Genomic DNA, 11,306 nt, shown 5'->3' with positions numbered 1-11,306 from the left:
TTGGGTCATTAACAAGATCTTGACTATTCAGCTTGTATTTTATTTTTTGATTTTTTTGCCAATATGTAAGACAGAGCATTTATTTGTTGAAATTTGAAGTTGCCATTTGTTTGACCATTCTGATACATAGTCAAGATCTTTTGTAGGGTAGCAGTATTGTCTGTGGTATTGAACAGCTTTACATCATCAGCGAAGAGAACGCAATTTGCTTAATATGATCACAGAGGTCATTTATGTAGAGTATGAAGAGAGTTGGTCCTAGAACACTGCCTTGGGGGACACCACTATTGACAGGTACTGGATTTGATAGGACGCTCCCAATTTTGACCATTTGTTGTCTGTTTGACAGGAATGCTTCTATCCAGTTATTCAGTTGTCCAGAGATACCATAGGATTTTATTTTTAGGAGTAGTTTGTCGTGGTACCACTGAATCAAAGGCTTTACAGAAGTCTATGTAGATTATGCTCTATTGGTTTGCCCTGGTCGAGTTGTGTCAGTCCATATGTTTTTGCAGTGTAAGAGTTGCAGATTACAGGATAGTTTTTTCTGAAACCAAATTGTTTATTGGAGAGTAGGTTATTTGTCTCTAAGTGGAGGATGATGGATTGGTTAATAATTGATTCCATGACTTTACAGGTGACGCAGCATAAGGAGATTGGCCTGTAATTTTCAACTAGGCTTGGGTCTCCCGTTTTGTCCTAGATTATATCAGCAACCAAAACAGGAATGAAATATTTCCTGTGAGCCTTTCCTGTCTACATCTGCAGTTTCTGGAACAGTGTTTTCAAGATAAGCAAATACCCAGCAGAATCTGTCCTTGATTGCACCAAAGCAATATAAAATCAGAATTGTTGGTATCTACAAATAGTGACATTTGAACAATTGTCGTAGTAATAAATAAATATATAAAATAATTAAGATATTATAGACTTGAAAATTTTGGCATTGTTCATAGGTTCATTTATTTAAATTTACTCTTACTGCATCCATCATCCCAAATTACCAAATAACCAAAGCTCAATGTTAAAAATAACTATTGAGATTCTCAGTCATCCAGATCATCTAGGTTGTCCCAAGGGTACTTTTTTCAAGAGGCAACTGTACTTTCTAGTTTTTCTTTGAAGACATTTTGCTTCTCATCCAAGAAGCTTCTTCAGCTCTGATTGGGTGGTGGGGAATGGAAGGATTTATACTCCTAGCAGACAGCTGATCATAGTATGGTACAACATAACATGGCACAACATAGGAGAACAAACCCATCAGGACTAGATTCAGTAGTCCATCTGCATTTAAAAGATAAAGGACACTCTTTTGAAGATAGCAAAGTCCACATTTTAGACAGAAAGTACTGCTGATTTGAAAGAGGGGTCAAAGAGGCAGATGGACTACTGAACTATGTCAAAATTAAACAGCCCTCTCTCAACAGAGAAGGAGGGATATGACATCATCTATCTCCAGATGGAATTGCATTCACCAGACAATGGATATGCAATTTAGAAGTATTCTTGACCTCACAACTCCTGCCTTTACAGAACTCCATCTGTAAAGGCAGACTATTCACTACATGTACCAATTGAAATTGATCCAAGACTGGAAGCTCTGTTCATCTCCTGCACAGCTGAATGAAACACTTTCTACCTTGAGTGGAAATGTTGCAATAAAAGTATTGGAATGATGGAATTGAAAACCACTTGGAAGTTACAATTGGTACCCAAGGCAACAGTGCTCATAGTTATGCAAATTGCACTAGTTTCCTGTAGATTTCTGAATGTAACTCAAAGTGCCACCTATAAACCATTTATCATCTTTAAAGCCATTCATGATACAGGAAATAGGATGAGTTATTTGCATATTACATATCTCTGATTATGTTACACCAGAGGTCTGATAGCATGGGCATGCTTAAGGTCTCCTGATGAGGAATTCCGGTTGACATCACAGCACAAATAGCTGGAAAATAGCAGGCTTTGCCGAGCCCTGTGAAATTCAGCCAGTAACCGCTGTTGGGAGACCCTTCAGGGTCACAGCTGCCTTGGAGGGGTGGTGAAGGAAGGAGAGGTGCTTCTCTGACTACGAGGAAATTGCAATTTCTTCATTAGGTCCAAAGCAAGCTCTCCCTGAACAACAGCAGGGACGATGGCCATTGTTTTGGCTGTCACGAAGCTGGGACAACCAGAACCACAAGATTTGTGCTGGAGTAGTGTATGGACAGAGCATTTAAATTGGGTGAGATAATTATCAACTTTTACTCTAAAGATTGGAAGTATACAAGATAAGTAGTTATATAAGTCTTCTAAATAAATAACATCTGCAAAATTGCTTTAGGATTTTGAATGCTTTGTGTTTTTGTCTATGCTAATCTTGTTTTATATTGTGCTATAGTGGTTCTTCTCTATTTAATTTTATCTTGGTTTCATTTAATCTTATGCAACTTACACAAAGTCACATTTTGTAAAATGCGTGGTCATACTCTTTATATTAACAAACAGTTGGGTGAATACCTTCTTCCTTAAAATCAAGGCAAAGAAATACAGCCGAAAGGGAATATCATCTATGTGCTAATTACTTCAGATTCTCAGTTGATCCTGTTCAATAACTTCATATAATTATAAAAATGAAGTCATACTGATAGAGATCATCTGGCAACTGGTGTCCGTCACCATCAAGTCCACTTCACATGAACAACACATGAATCTACTAACAGATGGATGACCTTATAACATCACCCAGCATACACTCAGCAGAGATCTTCAGCCAGAACCACTTACCAGGATCAATCTGATATGGTATAATGGTAAAGGTTCTATGTTAAAAATCTAAGAACAGTCTTGGAGAAAAGCTTCATTATAGAAACAATCCCTCCATGCAGACCCTTTCAATTATATTTCTCAAAGCATGTTATTATCCTCTTATTTTCAGGAAAAAGAGTGCAGGCCAACACACAGGAAATGGCAGAAGCTACAAATAAACAAACAGCAATAAAAGAATGTCATGAGTTGCAAGTAGCTTAATTGAGAAAGGAAACTTTGCAAGTCTTTCCAGAAATTCTAATCAGACTCTATCCTGGAAGCAAAGATGTTTTTAAAGCTCAAAATGAGAACGAACAGGTTAGAATAATTTTTATTATGATTTATCTTGAATTACTAGAATAAGGGAGCTATAAGTCCCCAAATTTAATAATAGAGTGAATGTCAAATGCTATAAAGGAGAATCAGAATGTTATGTAAATTAAAATTGTGATTAGAATGATGGAATTCTGATTTGATAATATTGGGCTGCTCAAACAGGTAATCTAACTAATTTTTTTTATTATACTGTATATTTTATTGTTATAAATTTGAACACTCTGTTTGGAATATATGGCAGTAAGAGCAAAACAAAAACAAAAACTCTCTGAAAACCTACCAAATAAGGTCTGAAGCAAGACCATATATGACAGAGATAGAAACTTAAGAAAAAAATGACATCAGAAAAAAGTGCATTAAAGAACCTTATATTGGGGCTACAGACATGTGAAAAAAAATGAAAACCAGCTTACTTGATCTGCTTATGCTAAAACTTCATAAATTAGAGAAAGATATCTGCAAAGTTTACATTTCTTAGTACATGATGGTTATATGTGTCTTTCTAGGCTCCCTCATTCCAAATCATTGAATCAAAATTGCTTGCTTATTTGCTTGCTTGATTAAATAAATGTATATATCATCCATCTCCTTATTGAGTTGATCTGTTAAAAATAACACTTTTAGTTATATACACTTTTCTACTGCATAGAATTGCTTTGAGAGTAAAATGGGATACGAAAACCATGAGATTCATCCAAAGATTTCCAAAATGAGGGCAGAACATTGCATTATGTCATTGCTATATATAAAATGATCTGATCTTTTGAGACAGATATATGAATGTACTAGATTATTAAATAACTGTTATAAACAATATAGTTTCTAATTTCTAATTCCAAGGAGATAGAATAATAAAACAATGTCCATTTATCTAGTTTAAGGGGAAGTTTGAAATAACATTAGTTGTAACATCTGACACCTTTGCACCATATTATGGATTATAAAGCCAACTGATTTCCTAATAAAGCCAACTGTGTTTCTAATCCCAACACAACAGTGGTATCCCATTGCTTACCAGACAAGACATAAAGACACAATAATTATTGAAAACTTGAGTGTGGCAATGAAAGAGTTAAAAACATGATAGTGGAAGAAATCCCTATGTAGCCCTTCTTCCCTTGTTCTCATAAGCACATGCTTATTTTGCTTAAAGGTTAAAGAATGCTACATTTCCATATGTATTTGATACATCAAATGTATAGCAGTGATTCTCACATAAGGCATCAAGACATCTTGGTTATTTATATTTGCGGAAAAAACATGAGATTTGGATGCTTTACAGAGTGACATGACAGTAGAAACTAGCTCTACAAAGGATGTGTTGTATAGTCATCAACAACATAATGATAGGAAAATTAAAACTACTAATTAATTCCGCTCAGAATAAAATTATGGGCATTATATAGTATGTTAAGGATGTCAGATTGGAAAAGGTTGCTGTATGGAAACTACAGTATGTACAAATAAGTCCTATTTCCACTACTTTTGTAGTCAATCAGCCACTACCCCAGTCAAAATTCTTCATCACTGATTCTGGCAATAGATAATCTCATTAACTGTTCAGAAGTCATTTTGGGGGCAAATAAGAATTCTCATTCCCCCAGTAAACCATTCACCTCAGGGAACTCAAAAGTTTGAGTTCTAGGGCCTTTTCTGTCTTTAATTAAAAACCTTACAACTAAACTGTGTACCCTGACAAACGTGAGGGAGCTAATTTACTCAAAACATGTTTGGTCTATTTGCATGTAACTCTAATTCATAATTCAGATTGTGAAATTATTTATTTCTCACATCCACATCCAGTCAGAACAGATATGAAAGTTTAGGTGCCTTGTCTTCTGTTTTAGAAAAATCACTATTAATTACAACTAATCCGCTAAAAATAGTATTTAATCTATTAAATTAATTAATTTAAACATATGAGAAATGAAAGATATCATTGAAATGATATTATGAATATAAAACTCTGATCTACCTTTATCTGCTAGAACTGAAAGTAAGCAACTGGGGAAAGCATAGGGCTATGTTATGTTTATCTCATTCTAAACTTGATTGAGAAATGTGCATTCATTTCTCTAGGTTGATTGAAGATTTTTTGAACCATGAAGGGCTAGACCTCTGCCTACATTTACAGATTCTTTCAAAACATGTTTTCAAAAGTTCAAAAGTCACAGATTAACAATAATGGACTATAAGGACATAATGTTGAGAATAAATTATGCTATCCAGTCATCTGATAAAAAACAGCAAAGAAAATATTTACAATGTGTATTCAAGGAGCACATGAAAAGCCATGAGAGCTCAACCATTGAGTCACTTTCTGAGCAGGGTTTCTCCATTGGAACTACCATAATTCTACGTCATTAGCAATAACCTTCCTTTTTAAAACTTTCTGCATGGTAAAAGTATGACATCTCTTCAGGGTTGCAGCAATTCCTGAGTCATGGATCTCTCATAATTATCTCCCTCACATTTGTCAGGGTACACAGTTTAGTTGTAAGGTTTTTAATTAATGAGACTACACTTTCCTATAGTGTAGTCATTTAATAGGCGTCAATGAACAATCAGGGTTGTTCATTGACACCTAGTAAAAGACTACACTATAGGAAAGAAGCCAATTTCTCATGTAGAGGAGTTTGAGGCCTAATTTCTCATGCAGAGGAGCTGTATTTCTGATTAAATTCTGAGTTTCTTGCACTTGGATTGGTTGTGACATTGCTACAGAAAACAAATGTTCTCTTTTTAGATGAAAAATTAATTCCTAGGATGACTGCTGCCAGAGGAACGCCTGGAAACAAAGGAAGAGAGGTTAAGGGTAACCATGCATAGTCAAGCTGGCATACACCCCGGTCATTGCTCAGCATTCTTCAGTGATCACCATAGGGAAGCAAACAGGAGTATATAATGTCATCAGTGCGAGGCAGCACTAACCATCCCAGCAATAACTAACCTGCGCAAGAAGAGAACAAATCGACCTGGAAGGTTTTGCCAAATGGAACTGGATTAACACTTCATTGAATTCGGCTACCTTATGTCTTTTTGCATCACATTAAGATGTGGGTCATGATCCAAGCCTGCCCACAATTGAAAGGTTTTCTCTTAGTGTTCTATTCTGCGGCTTGCTTCAATGAAACACACAATTTCTCCCACATTTTAAAGAAGAGATTTATAATGTCTATAGTGCCCAGCTTTCTGTTTATTTCATAGATCTAAGTAGTGACAGAAAATAGAAGTTAATATGAAAGGACAGCAAAAATCTAGGCATTCTTCAACAGCTCTCGAAAAGCAACACAACTGAACGTAACTTGCAGTAGAGCTGCCAGAACTAAACCATTAGATGGCAGAGTTGAGTTTTAAGGTCTATGCTGCCATCTAGTGATTATCTGGATATTTGCACTCCAGAATTGGTACTCTAATCATATTTGCTCTGTGACATTTTATATTGCTTGTAAGCATCCCAATTTTTGTAATTAGTAAGATAAATTAATACATATTTTTAAAGACAGTATTACATAATTTGGAAAGATAACAGAATAACAGAGTTGGAAGCGGCCTTGGAGATCTTTTAGTCCAAACAGGAGACCTTGTATCATTTAATACAAATGGTTGTCAAATCACTTCTTTAAAACCTCCAGTGTTGGAGCACCCATAACTTCTGGAAGTAAGCCATTCCACTAATTAATTGTTCTAGCTGTTAGAAAATTATTTCTAAGTTCTCTCCTTGGTTAGTTTCTATCCATTGCTTCTTGTACTACCTTCACATGCTTTGGAGAATAGCTTGACTCCCTCTTCTTTGTGGTAACCCCTGAGATATTGGAACACTGGTATCATGTCACACCAGTCCTTCTTTTTATTAAACTAGACATATACAATTCCTGCAACCGTTCTTCATATGTTTTTGCCTCCAGCCCTCTAACCATCTGTGTTGCTTTTCTTTGCACACTTTCTAGAATCTCAACATTTTTTTTTATATTGTGGATGCAATATTCCCAGGGTGGTCTTCCTAAGGCAACTTCAGATCCTGCTTTGCTTTACTTGCTATCATTTTCTCTCAATAAAAGTTTCCTTTTGAAATACTGCTTGATTTAAGAGTTGAGCTTTCTTGAAGAGAGAGGAGAGGCAAGTCCTTACAGCATTATAAAGTAGGTGTCAAGCCCCAGTCAGCTTGCCAAACCTGGGGAGAAGGGGGGATGGCAGAAACAGCTGCAGGAACAGTGTGGGTCCGACGGCTACCTGCTCTTACTTGCCAGCTGACTGGTGCTGATCGTGCAAAGTGACTGCATGCCTTCATCTAGAAACAGCTGACTGGTGCTGACTGCAAAGCAGCCAGAACAGCTGACTGGTGCTGATTGCAAAGCACCAGAAACTGGGAAGAAACTGGAGGACTGAAGGATGCCGGATGCTGGTTACATGTGTGGGGCTGAGCCATGGGCGTGGCTATGGTCATTTACAGTGCTGCTAGATGGTAGCTCCCAGCGCTGACTTTGCATCTACTAAGGACTCATTCGTGCTGGACCTCAATCTCCATTAAACCTGTTCAATCAAGCCTGCTTGTTTCAGTGTTTTACTTGGTCAGGCTACAGACGTGTGAGAGTAGGACTAACACACTTGATGTGATCTTGAGTCTATCCCTCTTTTAATGCAGTCTAGGACTTCATTGGCTCTTTGGTTGCTGCAGCCCACTGCTGGTTCATATAAAAGTGATTGTCCCCTAGGACTCCAAGATCCCTCTCGCAGTTACTACTAACTGGCTGTATTATTATGATTTTTATTATTATCAAATTATTATGATAGGACTACATTATTATTATTATTATTCAAATTTATATTATATATTATTTCATAAGATAAATTGTAAGTGTACCTTAAAAATGTAACCAGGAAAAAATTAATGTCAGTTTTGTTGCCTACTTTTTGAATAATGAATAATCATCATCATGAATAATCACAAAGTGGTAGTTTTTAAACCATGTTGTACCTACTCCTTGGTTTAGAATTTTTTCAATAATTTTCTTCTCCATTTATAAGTCCAAGCTACTATTTTGAGAGGGTTTTTTTATGCCTACAATAATGAGGCCAGTGGTAAAACTAGGTAATTTAAGATTCTTCCATTCAAAAAAAATATTATTTTAAATGGCCAGGTATATTACTTCTGTGATTAACCATAAAACCAATTTTTTTTCACACGTTTGCAGAGATGTTCTGACAAGGTACTATTTTGAATCTTAAATTCACTTTTTTACTCATGCTTCTAAAGGAAAAAAATAAAGCAGAAGCAGCCTCAGTTTATTCTGGGCTGCTGGCACTGGCCCACTTGTTATTTGTCCATGGCTTCCCTATCATCTGCTGATCATCAGGTGTTCATTTGAGAGGAGTATAGTTTGAAGGATCTTAAGAGTTTAAACCTCACCCCCCAGCCAAAGTGCATCTTGTCTGCACCAGAAGAAGTTCCCACAGTCAGGATCTAGTTGGAATCTTTTCTTTTATAAAGGGAATGTTACTCTATTGATGAAATAGTCACTATTACTCAACTATCTCACAGGATGGTTGCAATGATAAATAACTATTATAAGTGGACCTATGTACATTCCAAAGTGCTTCTAAAAGGAGGGAAGAAACAATTGTAATAAATACAACACAGACTAAGTTAAACAACATTCCTCACAGATAATCCAGTTCAGCCAATTGGAAAGCATCTATTCTGCAAAAGTGAATTTAAGCTGCAGAAAGCAGCTTGTTTGAAGTGGTTTATATTGGACTCATCTCAAGAACAATAACCATAAAATATGCTCTACTATAAACTCCTCCAAATCATCAAACTTACTCCACTAACAACATTTTGAAGCAAAGAATTATATTAAAGAAATGTGGGGCAAGCAAAACTGACTATAAGTTTATGTATTTGAATACATGAAATAGAAAAGATAAATAAAATGACAGCTTTCTCTTTTAATGCTGAACTGTCAGGCGAAAAGTTAACTTTAGCCTTTTTAAAAATCTATCCTTTTGCAACTTCCCTGTGAATTTAATTATATGATCTCCATTCTACACTGTGTCTTATCTGATTTTTCAGAATTGGTGTCAGCCAAGAGAAATATGATTGAAAAATAAAAAGATACAAATATTCCCATAACTACTGATCCAGCAATAATATAACTCCTTCATGTCAAGACACTCTTCTGGTTTACACTTTTAAAAACTTAAATTCAAATATATCCAAAATAAGGCAACATTTCTCAAATGTTCCTTTCAGGAGTGAAATGAATCCTCTCATCTTGATCCATATAGAAGAAAAAATAAAGCTACCCTGTCTCATTGTATTTTCTATGCTGCAGGATGTCAGGCTATGAAGACAATTCCTTCTGATATAAATTTCAGTTTAAAACAGTGATGGTAGCACTGATACTGAAGCTCAGTAGCCAAGTGCTTCTTCCAACAGTTGAACCAGAGTTGTAGACAAGAATGTAGTCCTTAAAAAAGGTAAAATCAAGAGGGTGATATTGTTAGAGCAATTACAAATAGACGGAAGAAATAAGGATGGATTTTGTCATATTGCTTAGTATATGTTACTGGAGAAGCCAAGCTTTTTTCTTCAGAAATTGAAAAATTGACTGGCAAGATTATAAGATCTGGCTGCCAGATAAACCGATGTGTGAAATTTACCAGAGAGCTCCTATACAAAAGGCTGAGAGCAGGGCAAGATTAAAAATGCCCATGAATTTAAAAAACACAATTATTTGCTTATGTCATAGTTGAGTTAAACTTTGGTCCAGGGGGCCAATGCAAGCTGTGCTGAAAATACTACATTCTAGAGTTGCTCTCAAATTGGCACAGAACCATTATGAATGAACAAAGGAGGTTACCAGGATAATGAAAGTTAATAACAACTTTTAGTGGCAGAAATGTTTTTTCTTTAACATAAGTATGAACAGTTTATCTAGGCTTCATTCTAAAAGGAAACAAAGAGTTTACCTTCCATTAGAAGAAGATGTGTCTTCCATTAGAAGATGTGTCTTTACTTTGAATAATTCAATAAAGGTATTTAAAAAATAATAGAAGTAGACCTTAAAGGGGGACAAAACAAGAATTACACTGTTGCAACATCCCTTTCCAGTTTGCTAAAAACAGCAAGTCTTACACTGCAATGGGTTGGGGTTAGGGCAGTGGTGGAATTCAAATTTGTTTAGTACCGGTTCTGTGGGCATGGCTTGGTGGGCATGGCAGGGGAAGGATACTGTAAAATCTCCAGTCAGAGGTGATATTTGCCAGTTCTCCAAACTACTCAACATTTCTGTTACCAGTTCTCCAGAACTGGTCAGAATACCACCTTTCCTGAATACCACCTTTAGGTTAGGGCATGGCACATGGCAACCTGGCATGATGCTCAAGTTGTCACTTTAATAATACAGTGGATCCTGCAAAAGCTTTTGATCAAAAGATTATTGGCCTTTGATAAATACATGTACAATGGATCTGCATTCAAAATAATAAATAGCATTCTGATGTATTTCATCATTGTCTTTGCATGTAGAAGTGGGAAAAGACCCTATCCAAAATAAATGTGTTCTGAGAAAAGATTAGCTCATATAAATTTCCAAATTCTTTTGAGAAACATGATTTTGAAGGTAATGTATTTCTTATTTCCATAGTCTTCCAAATGAAAAATTAAATTTCTCTTGAAGAAACAGTTCTTTACCCTTTTAAATGCTGTGTAGAAATTGCAAGTAACTGTTGAGCATTAGGTTTTTTTTAATGTAACATTGGAAGATGCCCAAAAGGAAACATCAGTCTTAGTGAATATTGATCTCTCATCTTTAAATTTTTGGAAACTAGTTTCCCATAAAGTCAGGCCATTTCCCCAGTAACAACTTCATAGCATCACCCAACCATTGTTGCAATAATGAATAGCCTATGCTCATTACTATTATTTTGGCATGAAATGCTTGAATGACTCTAGAAAACACTGTAAATTACTAATGGGGAAATAACCTAAGTCTCCTCTGAGATCCTTACTACTAGTCACAAATCAGAATCTTATGTAGTTATAATTACTAACACAGAAGAGGAGAAAGTCAGAAAGTTTCAAAACAATCTTCCAGTTGATAAGAAAAATTGCATTCTATACCTGATCATTTAGTAATTCAGTTGCTCATAAAAAAAACTGCCTATATTGCTAAGGA

The 11,306-nt window shown here is 35.7% G+C and overlaps 1 long non-coding RNA gene across 1 annotated transcript in view; it reads left to right on the top strand.

The window, feature by feature from the left end:
• Positions 1–2,545: 2,545 nt before the first annotated feature.
• The window catches only part of LOC148128919 (uncharacterized), a 32,147-nt gene continuing 23,386 nt past the window's right edge, over positions 2,546–11,306 (top strand). The window contains exon 1 of the long non-coding RNA XR_015746019.1: positions 2,546–3,108. This is a non-coding gene — a long non-coding RNA (uncharacterized LOC148128919). The remainder of the gene's footprint in view (positions 3,109–11,306) is intronic.

This window comes from Notechis scutatus, chromosome Z, assembly GCF_049901735.1.
Source record: "Notechis scutatus isolate UNSWTSFEM ecotype Mainland chromosome Z, rNotScu1.2, whole genome shotgun sequence".
In the NCBI taxonomy this organism is placed as follows: domain Eukaryota; kingdom Metazoa; phylum Chordata; class Lepidosauria; order Squamata; family Elapidae; genus Notechis; species Notechis scutatus.
The sequence above is the reverse complement of the archived record's forward strand: the minus strand, read 5'-3'. Positions and strand labels throughout refer to the sequence as shown.